Below are 19642 nucleotides of genomic sequence, written 5' to 3' on the forward strand. Positions count from 1 at the left end.
ACATTTTTGGCTACTTGGAGGGGACAATATGATAAGATAAGATTTTTATCATTCCCTGAGGGATTTTTTTAAGGACACACATCACTCCTGTACATTTAAATAGAATGCAAGAAAAAAAAGAAAAGAAAAACATTGCACATTATTCTGTTACAAAAAAAGAAGAAAAACATTGCACGTCACTCTATTGCACACGTACAGTATAACACATAACAACACGTAACATTTATAACACATCACAAAACATGTTGCACTCTAGTGGGTTGTAAGAGTCAAAACTGTGTAATAGATGTAATAGAGAAGATCATCATCATCACTGTCCCTGGGCACATTGCCCATGGGTGATTGCTGTGCTTGACGAGGTTTTTTTGTGTTTGTCTAGTGTCAGCTGGCCAAGGCTATGTACTGTAGATCCCTCTGACATCAGCCTTGTATATCTTCCACACTGTCTTCATGCCTCAACCCTGTCATGATTATCAACACTATTCTCTGCCCTTGTTCATTATGTGGAAGTGTCCAGACACAGTACATTCAATTCTCTTTCTGTTACAGACCTGCTGTAATGTCCTTTCCCCTCTCCTTTCTCACGGCTTCATTCCTTGCTTGGTTTTGCCATCTTATATTTCACACTCTCCTTCTAACCCTTCATTTACAAAGTTTCTTAACACCTCCACGATATCCTTCTTGTAAGCCGGAGATAGACGTTCTTATTATCTTCAAGTGGGTTAAAATGGTAATTTCCTCACTTTTCCAGATTTTGTTAAACCCAGTCATCCCTGCATTGGGTCTGTTAATCCTTGAAAGTTTGTTTATGAACATGCTCAGCTCTTTGTTATTAAATTTACTTACTGTATAATGGCTGCTGAATCCTCAAATGTGAAAGGAGAATGATGAAAAGGATAGCTCTGGCTATTTGTTTTTTCTTTCTGTTGTAAGTAAAAGAAGCACGTGATTGTGAGTGCTATCCTTGTCGTCACTTTCAGTAGTGCTTGCCCATACTTTTCATCACCTCATACAATCTACAATTGTTCCATAGGAGGAGACCTCAATATCTGAATTCCTGTAATTTATCCACTGCAGCATTGTCTACTGTGATCTGCTGTGGAATCATGTAGCTCCCAAATTCCATATTTGTTGTTGTTAAATTCAGGTTGAGTCTACATGGCTGCTTATGTTATTCAGCCTTCATACTGTAGATTAATTTGCTCTTCAGTTCTCTTGGCTCCCACTACATCTACTGTATGTTGTTACTGGTCTTTATCCGATGCATTAATATTCCATGATCATCGTCTTTAGGCTAATCCATTATCCTTTCCACGGTAGATCAAAAACGTTGTAGTTGATACAGGATCTTCTTGTCATGTGCATGATGTCTGATGAAACCATTCTCCTAGCTCCTGGTAGCTTGGGAAAAATACTAAAATGTCTATAGTTTTAGTACATGACACGTTGGTCTTCAATTGAAATCTGTGATACTCATTTGCCTCCCTATTTCACTTCCTTATCAGCATTTTACTGTGGGTATCTGCACAGAATATTTCTATTAATCATTAGCAGGTATTAAGATTAACAATAATAAATAACAATTGTAAATACTGTGACATAAAGGACTATACCACAGGTAAGAAATGATTTAATTCATTTAAATGATTTAAATGATACTGGATGCATAGTTTCTTGTGTTCTTATGCATAGCATTGTTACATTATTTCTGTTATTAAAATTATCAAAAAGATTTATAAAAAATATACTTCTATATTTAATATAAATATACAAATATAATTATGTTCCCTATCCCTCCTACCCAAAGTGGATTATTAAAAATATTTTTTGGATTTTAAAGGAAACTTTATAGGCGTTTGAAATTAAATGTTGCTGCTCTGTAGCTCTTTAAATTATCCGAGGATTAGAAATAAATTGTGCTCATGTTGTACTGCAACAAGCATTAATTACAGACTTTTTGTGTGCACAGATCATTTCAGATGCTCTCATCCGTTCTCTTACCACATAGACAGTCAAGCAGGAAAAAAAGAGCGATTGAAATCATATGTTCTAAACATAAAAAGAATTCCACACAGCAAGATTTACATTTTTTTTTATTTTTGGGACAGCGTCTTAAAATATGTATCATTTGTAAATACTTTTAAAACCGTGTCTTGAACATTTCACATTTCAGCTGTATGAAAAAGACATGCATTTTAAAAATAGTCCTAGTCTGACATGTAGAGACATAATTCTTAAATGTCATATTACTTTACAGTATGGGATATTCATTGTTTCAAGAGAGAATGTCTAAGAATCTAAGCCAAAGTCTGGAAATGGGGGGATGATTCATCACACTGCCTAATAGTTCCGAGAACACAGCTGAGTTTATGGCAACACTGGAATGATAAGGTACAGTAGCTGAGAAAGAGGCTCTTGGATGTCAACATCCAACCCCATTATAAAAGCAACGATGAATTGAACTGTTGTGCAACAATACAATATTGTTTTCTAATGGGCTTAGAATTTGGGAGCTCCTTAAAAATATCTGCACTTCTTGCAGGAATGTTTTTCTAGTACAATAACCAATAAATATGGACACATTTAATTACAGTATTTAATATCACGTTAATTTAATATCAGACTACACAAATCAAGAAATTACAAAATTAAAAATTATGATAAGGCTAAGAAACCTTTAGTATATTCAACAGAATTATTGTATTTTTATGTCCTTTTTATTGTTAGATAAAAGTTTTCTTAAATTTAATGTACAGGACATCATTTGGCAAAAAATAATTAATTAATTCAAGAGAATTTAACCTTAAGTGTTTTATGCAACATACCATACCACAGGTTCTCAAATTCTTATTTAAGAATATGTTGCTTCTACTCCCAGTTTCTTTTTGTGAACAGTGAAGTGACTAAAATTGAAAACTGCTGTAGAAATCTTAAATTGCAAGGGATAATTCCACTTTGCCTTTTAAATAATAGGATAACATTCCATTCCCTGCAGGGGACACATTAATCAGTTATATAACTGTGAAGAAAAAAAATGGAGCCTTATCTGAGAAAGGGTACATTGTCTTTTTATTATGTTCACTTAATTCAACCACAGTGCCAAGGAAAAGATCATGAATCCCCAATATAATTATAGAACTTACAATTTCCTACCATTATACCCTTGTTTAAACTGAAACCAACTGAAAAGGGTTTCTATTTACCATTTCAAAGTTTTGTGAGAAACAAGGGTGTATGAAGCAAACAAATGCTTAATTAAAAATTGGTGTACAGTATGTGAAATTATAAACTAACCCCTAATTTACGTATCACAACTGTGGGGGAAAGTAGAACTAGGTGGTTAAATAATTGGGCAACGAGTACCGTCCACATGTGTCACATATCTGAAACCTAAAATGTTATTAGATCTACAGAAAGTCCTAATAATAGATAAAGTCGATAAAGTCATCTGAATCAAATGACACAAAACACGATACTCTTTCAACATTAATTTATTCTCAAATGCTGCAACATTCAATATCCATCTGTGACAAAGGATATGAATGTTTAGGTTCCGTAACTGGTGCCAGACCCTTGACCAGTAATTCCTGCAGCTACACGTCTCTAACCATTGATCGGTCTCTCATACCGGTTTTGAGGAATTCTGGCCGATTCCTCCTCGCAGAACTCCTTCAGCTCTGTGACGTTTGAGGTCTGCCTTGCATGGACAGCTTGCTTCAGGTCCTGCCACAACATCCCGATGGCGTTTAGGTCCAGGCTTTGGCGAGACCATTGTAAAACGTGGAATTGCTTCTTCTGCAGCCATTCTTTTGTCGATCTGCTTGTAACACAGCCTTTTCTGCAAGACCCCCTTTCTATTAAGCTTGAGGTCAGGGACAGATGGCCTGACATTCTCCTCTAGAACCTCCTGACGCAATGCAGGATGGATGGTTGTGACAATGTCGACACTGTCCCTGTCTTGAGACTGTAAAGCTGCCCCAAACAATCACACTCCCAACACAATGCTTGTGAGGTGGGACGAGGGTCAGCAGTTCAAGAACAGTGTTGGGTTTTTTGCCAAGCATAACATTTCTCATCGAAGCCAAAGAGGCCTGCCTTTGACTCATCTGTCCTGAAGTCTTGTCTAGGAAGATCAACACCGTTCTCGTTCAGTAGTTTTCTGATAGTTGAGTCATGAACAGTCACATCGGCTGCAGAGGGAGAGGTCTGCAGTTCCTTGGATGTTACCCTTGGGTCTTTTGTAACTTCCTTGATGATTTTCCATTTTGTTTTTTGGAGAGATTTTGGTAGGATGGCCGCTCCTGGGCAGTGACTGTGGTCTTGAACTTTCTCCATGTGTCGAATTTCTGTCTGACAGTGGATTGACTGTTTATGGCCTGATGAGCATTAATACCTCCGTTCCTGACGTCTTTGAAAATTTCCTTCGATTGTGGCATGACTTGTTTTCAATCACCTGTCTGGGAAAGACACACTAATAATGTTTCTGATCTTTATTGGGTGAAGTATTCCAAAGTCAGCTGCCAGGCTCTACGGAATTATTTGAACATCTGATTCCAATGACGTAACTGAACCAATTAAACTAGGGGCTTGCTTACTTTTTCAGTTCCCCTGCAAAACTATGAGTATTTAGTCATTGTTTGTTAAATCCATACATCTTTGACTTTGTGAGTTGATTGTTCACCGTTCAGGTTAATGGTAACATGTCATAACACGATCCAGATTTCAGAGGACAATGTGTTTTGTGTATATTGTGTTGTCGTGTTATTTCTGCATGTTAATGTTACTTTACTATCAATAATTAAACAATAAAAAGCTCTATAAAATACAATAAAATAATAAAATATTTTGATACTTATCAGTCTTGAGATGCTTACAAAACAATTCCTAAAATCTGGTGCTCCATTCTGCATTGTCCACTCCACTCCACTGTCAGACACATACGGTAATATAGACCATAATAAATCTACCCAAGACCAGTTATCTTGCTAAGTTATCCCCAAAAACAACTCAGAAAATTATCCAAAAAGTCACAAAGAATCTCAGAGTAACATCTAAGAATCTGCAGGTCTCTCCTGTTGTAGTTAATGTAAGTGTTTAAGCCTCAATAATCAGGAAAGGATTGAATGGAGTATGGTCTTCATTGACAGAGCCATCCACTTGTCAGGTGAAGCTGATCTGAAAATGGGTCATTCAGACAGACAATGATCCTGGACATGCAAGCGGAGCTACAGCAAAATGACTAAAGAAATAGAAGATATTTTGGACTTTGGACTGGCCAAGTCAAAGTCCGGATCTCAATCATGTTATGGCAGAACAAGGAGTGGACTGCTCATGCACGGAAACCTTCATATGTCACCAACCTGAAGCAGTTATGTAAGGACAAATGGGACAAAATTCCTAAAATGTAATGTGAGTGATTGGTAAATTATTACAGGAAATGTCTAGTTTAAGTCATTGTTGTTCAAAGGGGTGCCACCAGTTACTCAATTTTTGACGTTTACTCCGATGAGTATTTATTTTTAAATTATTTTGTTAAATAAATGATCCAAATATACTGTATGTCTTAATGTTCTACATTTAATCATGTTATCATAATATTTTATTAAGACTTACATGAGGAATCCAATTACATATTTAATTCTAAAATACACAAGACTATGGAGTAAACTAGGAGGATCACAAATGTTTCCTCAGCACTGTATTGAATATGAGCTCAACTTACAGTAGATCAGAAATATACTGTAGCACTCTTGGGTGAGTATGCGCCCTCGCCACTGGGGACTCGAACCCAGGCCTCCGGCATCACTCAACAGGCACTCAGCCAGTTAAGCTAAAGGGAAATCTCCCATCAGCCCGGCGGCTGAGGTCCCTGCTATTCACAGGGAAGGGCGGTGACGTCACTGCACTGGTAAGCCAGCTCGAGCAACCTGCAATGTCGGTTGTATGCGTTACAATACATTTCTTTAAAAAAGAAAACAAGTTGGTATAATACATACAATATAAAACAAAGGTTAGTGAAACAAATATTTTACTCTGTTTTTTTTTCACTTAAATGTGGTTTACTTAATTTAACAAACTATGGGCACAACTGATTTTAAGTATTGTTGAAGCATTAAATATGTAATATAAAATATAGGGCAGTCACTTGGATAAAAGCTAAACAGATTGGATATATTAATAGAATAATATTATAAAGGTTTGTGTGGTGGTTAAGTAAAGCTTACACAGTGTAATCCAATTAACATGACATGAATACAGATATTAACATAGTAATATCTATAACTTTGTGGGTACAGTAAAGTTTGCAAGTGAAATCTTTAAATTAAACATAAGATTTGATATCAGTTCTAGTAAATTATATCATTGTTGTCATTCTACAGCTATCACAATCAATACAATAAAGATGAAGAATTTTCTTAATTACATATGGATAAGGGTATCATTGAAATGCAACTACTGTAGGTACATTTTCAGTCATGGAGTGTTCTATAAAATAGAGCTTATAAAAGTCTATTTTGAATGATATATTCTTTTGAAACACATGGTGTTAAATGTAACTATATAACTTTTACTGTATATACTGTAATCGCTCACATACAGTACTTCTCAAGTAAAAGATAATACAAAGTTTGATGAAGAAACTACTAAACAAGAACTATACATTCTTTAACAGTTGATTTGTGTTGAAGCGCTTGACATTATATAGTGTCATTGACATTTCAAAATAATTTATAAGTCGGTTAAACTAAATATTAAACCCAGATGCATTTCAGCTACAGTCATAGGGATTACAACATCAGTGGGAATAAATCATAATATAACAAACATTACCTTTCTGAAGGTACTGTAAATCATCCACTGGGAAATGATCATTTGTCATCAGAGTTCAGAACAAAAGGAAACTTCCCAACTTCCCAGTCACCTTTCATCAGTTACAAACCCAGTACTGTACACGACAGCACAGGACAAATCGGGACTGCAAATAAAAACCAGCCATCACATAGCCTATAAAACATATGAAATAAAAATGAAAGCAAACCATCTGAGCGCTGAAATAGTGTTTATTTAATATTCAAAAACTCTCTTCCCTTTGGCTTTTATTTCTGAATAAAAAGCACTTATCAGAGCAGAATAGAGGATTCATATCTTACTTCCCTTACTTACAATTATCAGGCTGAAGAAGCAATTAAGTAGTCTCATGTCCAAAACAGCAGAGAATGGATGGATGCCTACATCCAGAAAAAAATAATTAATCCGGGCAGTTTTGATAAGCTTAATTATATCCCTTTCTTTCACCTGATGAGTTATGGAAAAGTGTTGACCTGTCAGATCACATTTGGGAAAAGCTCTGCTGAAATCAAGCAAAACAGTAGATGAAAATGCCAAAATACCACTGACAAGTTGTTATAGTTAATAATTCAGAAGGCTCTGTTAAGAATGTTCTACATACAGTACAGTACTGTTCCAGCAGGACCACTGTTATCCTAATGTAGTGGATCAGTGGCATTAAACTCAATTCCTGGAAGCCCTAGTGTCTTCTTAACAAATTATTTTCTTAGCCATATTTATTTTGCTCAGGGTTTTATTACAGTTGATGAGGCAAAAACATTCAATCCATTAAAGGTACCATTACACATGATCAGCTAAGAACCTGGTTAGAAGTATTACGATTATGCAGTTAACTAAACAACTAGACCAGCTCATGGAGACAACCCAGAAGACATTAGCTCCCTCCAGGAGCTTAGTTTGAGACTTCTGCTACAGTATAAAGAAGTATGATTAGAGTAATGTGCACAAAAATTCAACACTCTTCGTGCGGGTCAATATCTTTTTAAAAAAACTACTGTAAGTCATTTTTTTTTGTCGTGAAAACAATTCGAAACGAAAAAGGAAAAGCAACGATGTCGTTTTAAAGATTTTATTTTAAAAAACCCCCATTGAAAACACCCCCATGATGGCTCCTCTTTTAAAAAAAAAAACCCTGAAGAAAGGCAAAGGTCGGATTCCAGCGAAAGACTTCATATGGAACAAGCGCAAAAACAAACAACAAAAAACAACAGACCTATTGTTTGGTGATGCCCTTGATTAAAAACGACAGGGGTACAGTATGTAAATCACGGGTACTTTGCTTAAATGTTACCGCTGCGCTGGTAAATTGCGTGCTGTTCACACCTGTTCAGCGGAGAGCTGCGCCGATCTTTGCTTCCGACAGAGGGCTGTGTAAGACTGAGCATGCGCACAATCTATTATGACACCCTGGCTTCTGCTGTCACAACGTTGAGGGGCACACTGACTGCTGTGTGGGTAAGAAATTAATAACATTACATACAACAGCAGGGATAGTGCATTATATTTGTAAGGGGGAGAAAGTAAACACTTGAACAAAGCGGCTATATTCACGGGAGGCGAATCCGACATAGCTCAGAGGAGATCTAAAAGAGTGTTTTCCTACGGCGTTGAAATCCGTTTTGAGATAATCTATGTTTCTTGTTAGCCCAACATATTATAAGGTGCTTTTTTCTCCTCCTGGTGCTTCTTCACTTATCAAAAGCCATGAATAATTTTCATTTTTTTTATAGCACTCAATGGGTTTACAGATCTTTCAACGTAAATTGTAACCAGGAGTCTAAAGTGAAACTATTATTTTTTTTTGCTCTCGGAAATGTTTCCTTTCTATTTTGTCATTCTGAAAAATTTTGATAGAGTGCAACTCTTCCTGAAAGTCTGTCATTGCTCTCCCCTGGGTGACAGCTTTTTAACACCAAAATGTGTGAAATTGTGTTTTATATTGTTGTATCTTGTATAATGACTTGACCTCGGCAGTTCATCCAGCATTTTTGGTGCTTGTTCACCCACTTGGTGGGTCAGTTTCCTCTTGCAGTTTTATTATAATTTGTTTCTTGTTTGCTTTAAATACCTCCGCCATTTTGATTGTAAATGTTGTTTTTTCATTTTCTTTTGGCGTTTAAAAACACTGCTTTCGAAATGTACCGAAAAGCAGTTTTCCGTCTCTACGCATTTGATGTGAAATTACTTATTCCTAGTGAAGTTTTTTTCCCCTTAGCCATGATCAAATTGCTACCCGCATCTTTTTTGTTGTTGTCCTGTGCAATGATGCTAAATTGCAGTCAGTTTATTTCTGCAAGTTGTAGTTTAGTGTAAATAATTGTGACGAAACTGGGATTTGCTAGGAAGTCACCATTAAATTCTTTTAAAAAAGAAATCATTGTAGTTTTTCTTGCTGACACAAAAAGCGATATAATAATTTCGAAATTTGACGGCTCGTATGCATTTTGTTGATCTTACAAGTGTGTTTGCAAAACATTCGCTTTAATAATATTGGGGGCAAAGTGTCATTATTGTCTACTTTTGTGAAACTATGGAACACAGGTAATATCAACATACTATACTCCATAATTCCCTGAAACAAATATACATTTAGAACAATTTCCATTTTACTTTTAGTTATGAGGTGAAAAATTCAACTCTGAAGTCCCCATAAAAGTACTTGTGCTCATGACGCGTGTTAGCAACAAAACAGAACTTTTCTTTTTATTTGTACTTGAGATCCCAGACTGATTAGCACTTAAAGCTGTTGTAGCCTAATTCTGTGTAAAACTGGAGACCCTTTCTTTTAGCAGTGTGTGTATTCAAAGCATAACGAAAGGTGTTCCTCTATATTAAGAGCACAGTAAAAAGAATAGACACCTTCAACATGAGGGTAAGTCAAATTGGAATGCCATAATGGTGTGCTTTTTTATTTTGTGTTTTGATCCCAGAATTAATGAGCTAAAATGATTTTACCTAAAACTATGACTCATGCTGTCATGAGTGGACATCAAAATTCCACTCTATATGTTCACAAAAGTTTTACATTCTGTTTCAAAACATCTGATTCATTTTTAGCGAGTTAGCAGTTAGATTATAAGTGATACGCAGAGGTTGCCATAGTATTTTTTGGCACTTAATAATACATTTTTTTTGCTAGACTTGTTCTAAATTTATTGCAGATTAAAGCTTACTTTTGTGGACAAGCAAAGCATGTGGCACTCGATTTTCTTTTCCATCAAAATTCAATTGCACTAGATTATAACTTTTGACAGGAAATGTCTGTTTTTGCAAACTTAGTAGGAATATGCATCTGTTAGAGCTTACCATTGAGCTTTGTGACAAGTTGCTACAGCTTCTTGTTAATCGTATAAAAGCAAGGATCATTGTAATTCTTTTTTTTTACATACAGTCTACTTTTCTTGGTCTTTATTGCAAATAAGAACCTCAAAGTAAAGTTCTTGAGAAACGTTTGCCTAAATATTTAAGTGTACCCTGGATCAGTTTACGCAGATATTGACGTTAGCCTGTTTTCATATCAGATTACACTCTCTGCAACTCTAAATGATGGGGTTCTTACCAAATCCATCCTATCAGAATCAACATCAATACATTATTCTTGGAACAAAAGTTAGATTCTGGTTTCAAGGTGTTACTTCCTCCATATTGACAGAGAATGTGGCACACACTTGTGGACTAAAGTTGACCTTAATGTAAACTTTCATATCAGTCTGCCTTCGTTACAAACTGAACTGCAGGTCATTTACGAGATACAATAGGCTGCTTTTGTTTTAATGATGCTTGGTTTGTCTGGCATTTCCTTGTATATGTACTTCAGAATGAGAGATGTACTGTATGTTAGTATTCAAGACATCAAGAAATCATCAAGAAATTTTAAGATACAGTAAATTTTTTTTAAACAGGAAATTGTCACAGATGTTTTATCATTTGCGTTGTAAAGGCTTTCAGAGAGTTTCATGTTGTGAAGGTTTTCTAATCATTGTCCTTTTTTTCCACAATTTCTTGTCGATGTGTCTAAGACAAGATAAATGAAGAGTTAAAAGAAAAAGCTTTGTTGCTTAAAAGTTTATGCTGATACGTGCTACCCTTGTACTAATTAAAAATGTCCTGGTTATTTCGGCATCAAAGTGGGAAGCTTTTGATTGTGCTGTTACTGCACAATGTCCGAATGACATAAGCTCTGTATACAGTATAGGCCTAATTCACGAATCTGGAAGTACCCTAACAGAGGACAAAAAGAACAAAAGCAGGAATACAGGGTACACTGGAGTTAGTGCATGAGTACAAGAACACTCTTTTCATTTCTCAGTTGATATAGTGGGGAGTTCCATATCACCTAGAGAAATATCACAGTAGTCCTACATCTGACTAACTTTATTTTTTTTTGATAAAATGCAAAAGGTAGTTATTTGTAAATGATATACTGTACAGTACACAGACTAAGTTTCGGATGACTGTGTGAGTGATGTTTGTGGAATTGTAAGCCTTCAAAAACTCTAAGGCTGTTCTTTAAATGTGTTTGCTGAAATGATTTTAAAAAAACTCCAATTCAGTGTTAAGGTTTGATGTCTTTGATTTTTCCCACATACTGAAGCTTGGTTTCAGGTGATTGTATAAAGTGTGCCTCAGTCAAGATCACTGTGGCCTTGTGTGTGACTCTGTCATCTAGTGTGTCAGTTTGTATAGTAAGGATGCAGTATGCTGTTCTAGTCTTAGTTTTCTGTATTCGATGTTATGTTTTTGCCTTCCTCGAACTGCATGATTTTTAAAGTAATATTATATGGTAGAGAATTGAAATACAGAGTAAAAGATTCAAAAGTGATCGAGTAACAATTTCTTTCACTTGATTTCACTTTATGTCTGGATAGAACTGTGCATGATAATTAAGATTACACACTTAGCCTGAGGAATTCCATAAGACATCCAAAGCCAACGGCTGATTATTATTATTGTTATAGTGAAGGCAGCTTTGTATTGACAAAAAAACATTCTAGCCAGCCATGTACAGTATCTGGTTTTCTCACAGCCTTCTAAGTTTATGGTTCAAAAGATTCAGTTGCGTAAGTCTATTCCAGAGCCGCAATATCTCTTTTTGCAGTTTGTCCACCAAATCTGTGAACAATATTCTCAGTGAGGTCTTACTTGTGCATTGTGTAATTTTAAAATAACATGAGATATATACAGTACTTACAGGTGCTGAATTCCTGACATTTTTTGTTTTGCTTTTTTATTTCTTCCTCACCACCTTTAGAAAATAAAGGTTTTCTTCTTCATTTACCATTTCTTACCACAGTCTTGGATTTTTCTTAATTTTTTCAGTCTTTTATTCATATTCTGCAGTGTTTATAGACCTCTTAAACAAGATCACATATTATAGCAGAATAATTTAATAAGCATACCAGAATCAAGTTAATTTCTGTAAGTTAAGAAGAGCAGTACTACACTAAACACATCCTCTCCAATCTGAGCATTCCCCCCTTATCTGTATTCTTTTTTTCTATCCATTAACCAGTTCTCAGGAGAATTAAGAAAGTCTCATTATAGCTTGTTAAATTTATATCCACTATTGCTGTTGCTTGTTCAATTCTCACATGTTAGTTAAGCATGACCTGTGCTTTCTAAATCCATGTTGATTATCCTCTATTAATTTAATATTAATAAAATTGCAATAGAGATTACATGGCAGCATAGCTTGTTCCATATTCTGAGAGCCCTTTCTGTAAAGAAGATATCTTATTCTCAGTTTGAAATCAGTGTCCACATAATTTTGGCTTGTGTTTTCTGTCTCATGTTTCATTCCTTATTCTGAAGTCTGTGGGGTTAAACTTAGCGTGTTTTAAGATGATAAATTTGTGAATCTGGTCCCCTTGAAGTCTTCTCTTCTCAAGACTTATAAGGTTTATAGCACTGACTTAGTCTACAGTAGCTTCCAATATACACTGGAAAAGAAGAATCTCTGAATAAGCAGGGAATGTTAGTTCCTTTCTGTGTTTTTCTGTCTTGATTTTCACAAGGTTTAATATTGTCTCATCACCAGTACCCATGAGCTCTCTTAATAACAAGGTGAATTAGTGTGATGCTTAAAGTCAGTCCTTCAAATTGATGCTACATACAGTGTATCTAGCAGTGATGCATGATCTGAAGTGTACTGTATGTTAAAGATGTTCAAGTAGGTAGCTGCGTCAGCATGTGTGGGCTACAAAGGAACAAGTAAAGGCTTATTCCACGCTGTAAGGAAAAGAGACACAATGTTTCGGCTCTGGAGCCTTCTTCAGGTGTGGTGTGTTTGACGCCTGAAGAAGGCTCCACAGCTGAAACATTGTGTCTCTTTTCCTTACGGCATGGAATAAACCTTTACCTTTTCCTGTGAAGTGTATCTTTATCATAATGCATTTTTAAAATATGAATTTGGAACTAAAGTTCTCATTTTGATTATATAAACAGAATTTAGTGGCCAGAAAAAAGCTGAAGCTTCTGGATCTCTTTTTTGTTTAGCGATGAATGAAAGGCACCAAGCAATCGCTATTCTTTTGTCAGTTATTTTTGAAATGTTCAGCTCTGTTCATTGGATTCAATGGATTCCTAGATTCTCAAGTTGGTGGCAGTCAGTTTCGAAGAAAGACTGGAGCAGCACATCTGTCATTCTATAACCTACACAGAACTTTTGCCCAAGGCCTAAATTCAGTCAAAACATAAACCTAGCAACTAAATAAAGCCTGTACTCGGTGACGTCTTCCAGTTTGTCAAAGGTTTCTTGCTTCTGTCTCATGGAAACCTGTTATCATGCAATGAATTGATCATTTGTGATTGGCAGACAGATCGGAGTTTTGATTTAACTGGGGTTTAAAATATTTCATAAGATATTTGCCACACAGTTTATCAACGCCAAAACAAAGCGCATTTTTTGGCAGTGTGGGCATACATGTGTGCACACCATTTAAATTGCATTGCCACAAAAATGATGTTTACCAACGTTGGAGCTAAGTGGGGAAACAGATGAAGTTTGTTTGGAAACTTACATCTAAGAGACAAATGGCAGTCAGTCAGCCATCCACTTAGATTGCCTCACTTGGGGATGAATGAAGGATTTTGAATTGAATTGAACTGAATTCAATTCTGGTATACACATGAATTCTGTTTTGCGGATTGCCATCTCTGCAGTGATATCTGCCAAATTTGAAGTTAATTGGTCCAGCAGAAGAGCAGTCAATGGTATGGGCCATACTGTATGTTGCTAAGCAGTTTGACAACTGGTTTTGGCATAAAAAGCATTGCTGAAACCTGTGAGATGTGAGTCAACAGTATTTCGAAATTTGGAAACAAAATTGCAATAAGAAAGTCATGGTTTAAGCAGGAACCGTAATTCGCCATGTGATAATTACAATGTGATGGGAATAATGATGAGGAAGCTTGAAAGAAGTTGGCTTTTCACTTTGTGTTTGTGTTATGGGATGCATGTCAACAAGAGAACAGTTTGTCAGCCATCCCAATTTATAAAATTGCATTGTCTTTAGAATCATTTCAAACAAATTTGGAGATGGCATAAAATCGTTTCATAAATTCCTTTTAAAACAGTTTTTGAAGATGAACGTACAGTATATCAGCCATTTTGATTAGACAGCAACTCCATATCACCATATGTTAACTACATTATATTATCACTGCAATTAAACCTACCAAGTTTGAAGTTAATTGGTCTAGCAGGCTTTTATCAGGAGCAGTTTGACTTGTTTTACCAAGCGTATATGACCCTTTGTGGGTTGGTAAATTATTGCAGCAGCTTGTGCGGTTCATGTCTCCATTCAGTCAGTGCAAATGTTCTCAAGATAGAGGCAGTATGGCTTGTGAGAGCAAAAAGTCCAAACTGTTTTTGAGCAGGAGAAATTAGTTTGATCAGTCACATTTTTCAAAACAGCTTATGACCCATTGTTCCTGTTGAACCTTTCGTGCTCACACTTGGAAAAAGTGAAGTTGTTGATGAAATCTGGCAAGTTTCATTTCAGTCTGTGTAGTGGCGCAAAAGAATATTTTGAATGGGGTTTTTGACAATATGGGGCAGGCTGCCATCCCAGAAATACAGGGCATCAAATTGAATAGCCTCCCAATCCTGGTATACCCTTTCAGTCTAAGGTTCCTGGTCTTCAAATGAAAATGAGAAGAAAAAATACTTTCTGTCAGCATCCTCTCCGTTCTCCTACAACTAAACTGTAGCTTAGGGGAATTTATACTTTCTGTCGGTTTTAAGTGTTTTCCACATTCCAGTTTTTCTCCAGCTCTTTAAATACTGTCTATGTTTATTAAAACATTTTAAATTGATGGGTTTTAGGTTATACTGTTGGTCAAGACAAAAGAGCAGGCAAGATGTTTTGAATGTCTTTTTCCAGTATTTTTGGTTGATGCTTTTGTGACTTTGCGTGCTGTGGACATTATGCTCATAAATGAATCAAAGCAAAAAGTGATCGAAACCTTTCCCAAGTACACATGCAGCCAGTTAGAAACAGGGGTCATCGAAGTGAACATGTGGCATCAGTCAAAACCTCTAGTTAGAGAAAAAGATGTCAGTTCCATAAATACTTTTACGTTTATGGACTTGCATTAAATACTTGTGAATTCATGTTATAAACGGTTATTTTGACTCTGAAAATTAATGTTTAATCTGTAGTTATAAAAAAAAAATCACAAAGTAAATTACATTTTTTATGTGATATTAGGTTAAACATTGTTTTGATCATCCTCAGTCATGACATTCGGGCACAGTTGTGGAAATCAAGTCCATTTGATAGAGAGGGCAGCTGTTGTGGCTTCATTTCATATGAAACCTGTATGCCCTACATTATACAAATAGACTAATGAAGTTTTAAATGAGGATGTGATGCATTCACATTTTTAGCTTCTATAATAAGCTCCTTATAACAGTGATGATCTACTATGAATATATTTGCAATACACTAATTGTGATGAAATACATTGTTTGTTTGTGGTTATCTTATGTACTTTATTTGTACATAAGTGAAGAATGAATGATATTTTTTTGCTATGTGCTGACAAATGAGTAATAGTGTTTTCAGTTACCATTTAGTTGTTAATTAGGCATATTATTAGTTGGTGTATTGTGATTAATTTAAACATTGATTTGAATGTGTGTATTTAGTGCTTTGTTGAAGATCTCTGACTGACATGCTGCCATTGGTGTCCCACAATAAAATGAGAGTTTAGCATATTTTAGTGTGCGGGAGTGTGACCCAATTAACCAATTCTTCGCTCTACAGAAGGTTGGAGTATAGATGTTTTAATTTTTGTTTAGCCACCAAAAAAGTAAAAATTTCAATGTATTAGAAAGCAAATATTTTCCCTTTGAAAAAACATTGGGAAAGAATAGTCTGCTTTATATAAATATGTAAAGGAGAAACAACTGTCACAATTGTTACTGTTCATTTTGATGACATTTTATACATGTGATCCAACATAAATTAAATGTTTATGGAATCTGCTTCATACACTACTGAAAAAATATTGCTTTAAATTTTGATACGTGTTGTTAATTGCTGTAATTGGAGATTCGTGTCTCTCTAATAGAAGTTTGATGCCCTCAAACACCCTCTCATGTACAGTACATGAATGTAAAGAGAGGAAATCATCGACACTAATGTGTTTTAAACAGTTCAGGTAATGACGTGTATAAAAAGTTAAATGTGATCTAGCCAAGTCAAGTTGGTAATCCTTGCATGTTTTAAAAGAATAAGTCTGATATTACTGTTTTTCTCATCTAGTGTTCATTACATTTTGAGTTTTAAATGACCCTTTTGTACAGAGATGACTAAATATGAAAAAAAAAACATTTTTTATTTTATAACAGGGTTTATTTACTGCTTAAATAGTTTAGGAAATAAGCTTTAAGACTGGGTGTTTTATAGTTGTGTATACAGAATGGATTTATCTTTGGAGCTGTAGCTCTGGGTTGGGTGTGTACTGTGTACATTAAGTCTAATAGTGTGATATGAGGATCCACAAAACGAAAGCAGTATTTATTTCATTTCTGTCACGTTTGTCACATTTGTAATCATTGTTTTGCTCGCATAGATTTGTAAGTGTGGAACAGCTCCTCTGTCACCACCCCCTGCACAGAAGCCCATCCCACTAAATTATAGACATGCAGAACAATAAAAGCATAAATACAAAAGTAAGGAGATAAGGCTGAACTGCTCAGAACAGGAGCTCTCGCTGACGCCTGCGCCGAGAGAAAATCCCTTGTGTATCTTGTACTTGGCGAATAAAAAGTTCTTGATTCTGATTCTTACTACCTCTCACCAGCGCTAACTCATACTGAGCACTTTGGTCTCCATTTCAGTTCAGCTTGACGTGAGTTGTTATAGTTGGGCTTTATTCTTCTGTTGGAGGGGGATTTGTCCCGTGGGCCTGGGTTTTCTCCCATGGGGGGTTTTGTCTAAGGGAGGTGCTGTCCAGTGGGGGTTTCATCCACCATTCCAGATTCGTCGTCTCGGAAAGGTCATGTGAGGAAGTGATGTCGCCGAAACTTTTCTAGGACATGCAGAAAGTCCAAGATTCCCCACTGTAGCAATAATGCCTAATTGAGAAAGGTGTTTGTTTCTTCTAATGGCACTTCTTCCTTTCATTAGCAAATGCTTGATAATGAATCCAAATATCCTACTCTGTTTTTGGACTGTGGGAGGAAACCGGAGCCACCGGTTAGAGAAAATACTACCGTGTATTCAGTATTGCAGATACTGTAGCACCCCGGGTCTCGAATTGAACCCACAACCACTGTGCCACCATGCTGCCTCTCACCCAAACAATAAAAACGAAATGACAAAAAATATTGATCTGTGCACGCACTAGTTATGTGCCATTATATGCAGTGAATGTTGCTGAATGTAAGGTATAGTACATTACACATTATTAAGACTGAAAAATCCACTTATAAACTAAAAATAGTAAAAATCACTAATAGTAAACATCGATAATTTGTTAGTGTGTAATTTTTTCCTTATTTAAAACTTTTGTTTGAAGGCATGAAGGCATACAGTAGCTCTTTGTCCATGTCTGTGAAGTAAGATATCTCTATTGTATAGCAATAGAATAAAAGGAAACATTGCTTGGCTTCCTCAGTAAGGCTGTTTGCCAGAAACAGAGGTATCAGAACAAAACTGGCTTGGAAATTGGTTTTTATTACTTTGATGCATGATATTATAATTGAAACTGAAACTGTTTTACACTATTACATTCACTCGCATGAATTGCAGGATGGTAAGAGGTTTGGGCAGCTTGTGTGTGGGGGGGTGTCATCTGGCGGTTAAGAGGAATTTTCCCGTTTAAAAAGGAATTTAGGCAGTTAGGTGTCGCCTCTCGTGATTAATCAGAAAACCGTCTGCGGACAGACTTTCTGAATTCCAGAAAGTGTATCTGGCCCATTTACTGTAAATGCACAGAGCTAGAATTCCATTCCGGTCTGCGTCAAATGAGCAGTTCAGCCTCAGACACCATCACTGTCCTTGCAGCCTCAGCTGCTAGAGCAGCAGCCCCCAGATGTGTAAGAAATGTTCAGAAATAAGCCCTGCCCTGCTCAAGCTCCTGCTGCTCACTGCCACTGAGCGTAGTAGAGTTTGTAGCCTAAACATCTCGTGGGTTTTATTGGCTCGTATCTTTTTCGAATCGATTCTTCTCCAGTAGTTGGATGATCCCGCGGTATGCCGTTGTGTTTAGATGGTGACTTGTTCCCATGCGGCAGCCTCTTAATGCATGGAGTCGGGCTGTATACTGATAGCTGTAACGACCTGCTCTCCGAATGGGGTGTTTCAGGATTTCCCGGTTAATCTGTTCATACTCCGTTTACATGCATAGTGAGTGTTACTGTCCACATGTATATGTACATGCGCCTTGCCTTGCAGAAGTGTTAGAGAATGGTGTGATAGGGGTGACATATCCTGGGTAAAGTGGTGGGTAGGGTCCAGCATGTGATATAGCTGCCCTGTAGGTTAGGAAGCTGATGCATGTGCCCCGATTGTGGATGCACATTTGTTTGGTGGTTTGCTGAAGGCAGCAGCAGACCTGTTTAATGTGTCGATCCAGACACGTGGTTACAGGTGGCTATTGGCAGATCATGTGTGGTGTTCCTGAACGTTGCATTACTACCCTCATACCGTGATCATTTTATTTTAGGTTTAGAATATTAGTTTAATGTTGCGCTTAAATCTTATTAGGATTCTAGCATCTGAGGTTTGAACACGAAGCCTGTTGAGAGTGCTGTAAGACATGCAAGGAAGGGGACGTTTACAGTACAGCAGTTCAGTCTAGCGAAAATAAAGGTTTTGACCCGTTTCTCAGCACCTGCTTAGCCAGATATAGTTTTTGTGACTTGAGTCACAAGATGATATACTAATAAAATGTAAAATGATAAACTGAGAACATGAAAAACACCATCACTTTGCACCTGGGGTATCTGAATCAACATCCAAACCATCGACTACCATACCAAAAACATCCATCCATTTTCTAACCACTGTATCGAATCCGGAGTTGCAGGGGAGCCAGAGCCTAACACAGCAAGCAGAACGCTCTCTGGATAGGACACTAGTCCGTCACAGGGACCACACACAGACACAAACGTGCACACACTCACACCGGGGTCCAACTTCCCTGAAGCCAGTTAACCTCAGAGTACTGTAGGAGGAAACTCACGCAAACAAGATGGGAGCATACAAGTTCCATGCGGATACTGTAGCACCTCAGGAATTGAACCCAGTGCCTCACCGCTCCAAGGCAGCAATGTTAACCA

General features: G+C 36.6%; 1 protein-coding gene and 1 long non-coding RNA gene across 4 annotated transcripts in view; one reads left to right on the forward strand and one right to left on the reverse strand.

Annotated features, from left to right (window-relative positions):
* Window positions 1–5735: 5735 nt before the first annotated feature.
* LOC148655539 (uncharacterized) lies at window positions 5736–8202 on the reverse strand. Its single transcript, XR_015940711.1, has 4 exons — window positions 8173–8202; window positions 7165–7229; window positions 6832–7005; window positions 5736–5927 (listed from the first exon to the last, which is right to left on the reverse strand). It is a non-coding gene; the product is annotated as an uncharacterized LOC148655539 (long non-coding RNA).
* l3mbtl4 (L3MBTL histone methyl-lysine binding protein 4) overlaps window positions 8038–19642 on the forward strand; it is a 141918-nt gene continuing 130313 nt past the window's right edge. For 2 of the 3 annotated variants that reach the window (XM_088642113.1, XM_088642115.1), the window contains exon 1: window positions 8039–8304. The gene's annotated coding sequence lies outside the window, so the exon portion shown is untranslated. Of the gene's footprint in view, window positions 8305–19642 lie in introns of all 3 variants that reach the window. The other variant, XM_088642114.1, reaches the window with a different exon arrangement.

Source organism: Lepisosteus platostomus, chromosome 8, assembly GCF_059453375.1.
Source record: "Lepisosteus platostomus isolate fLepPlt1 chromosome 8, fLepPlt1.hap1, whole genome shotgun sequence".
NCBI classification, from domain to species: Eukaryota; Metazoa; Chordata; class Actinopteri; order Semionotiformes; family Lepisosteidae; genus Lepisosteus; species Lepisosteus platostomus.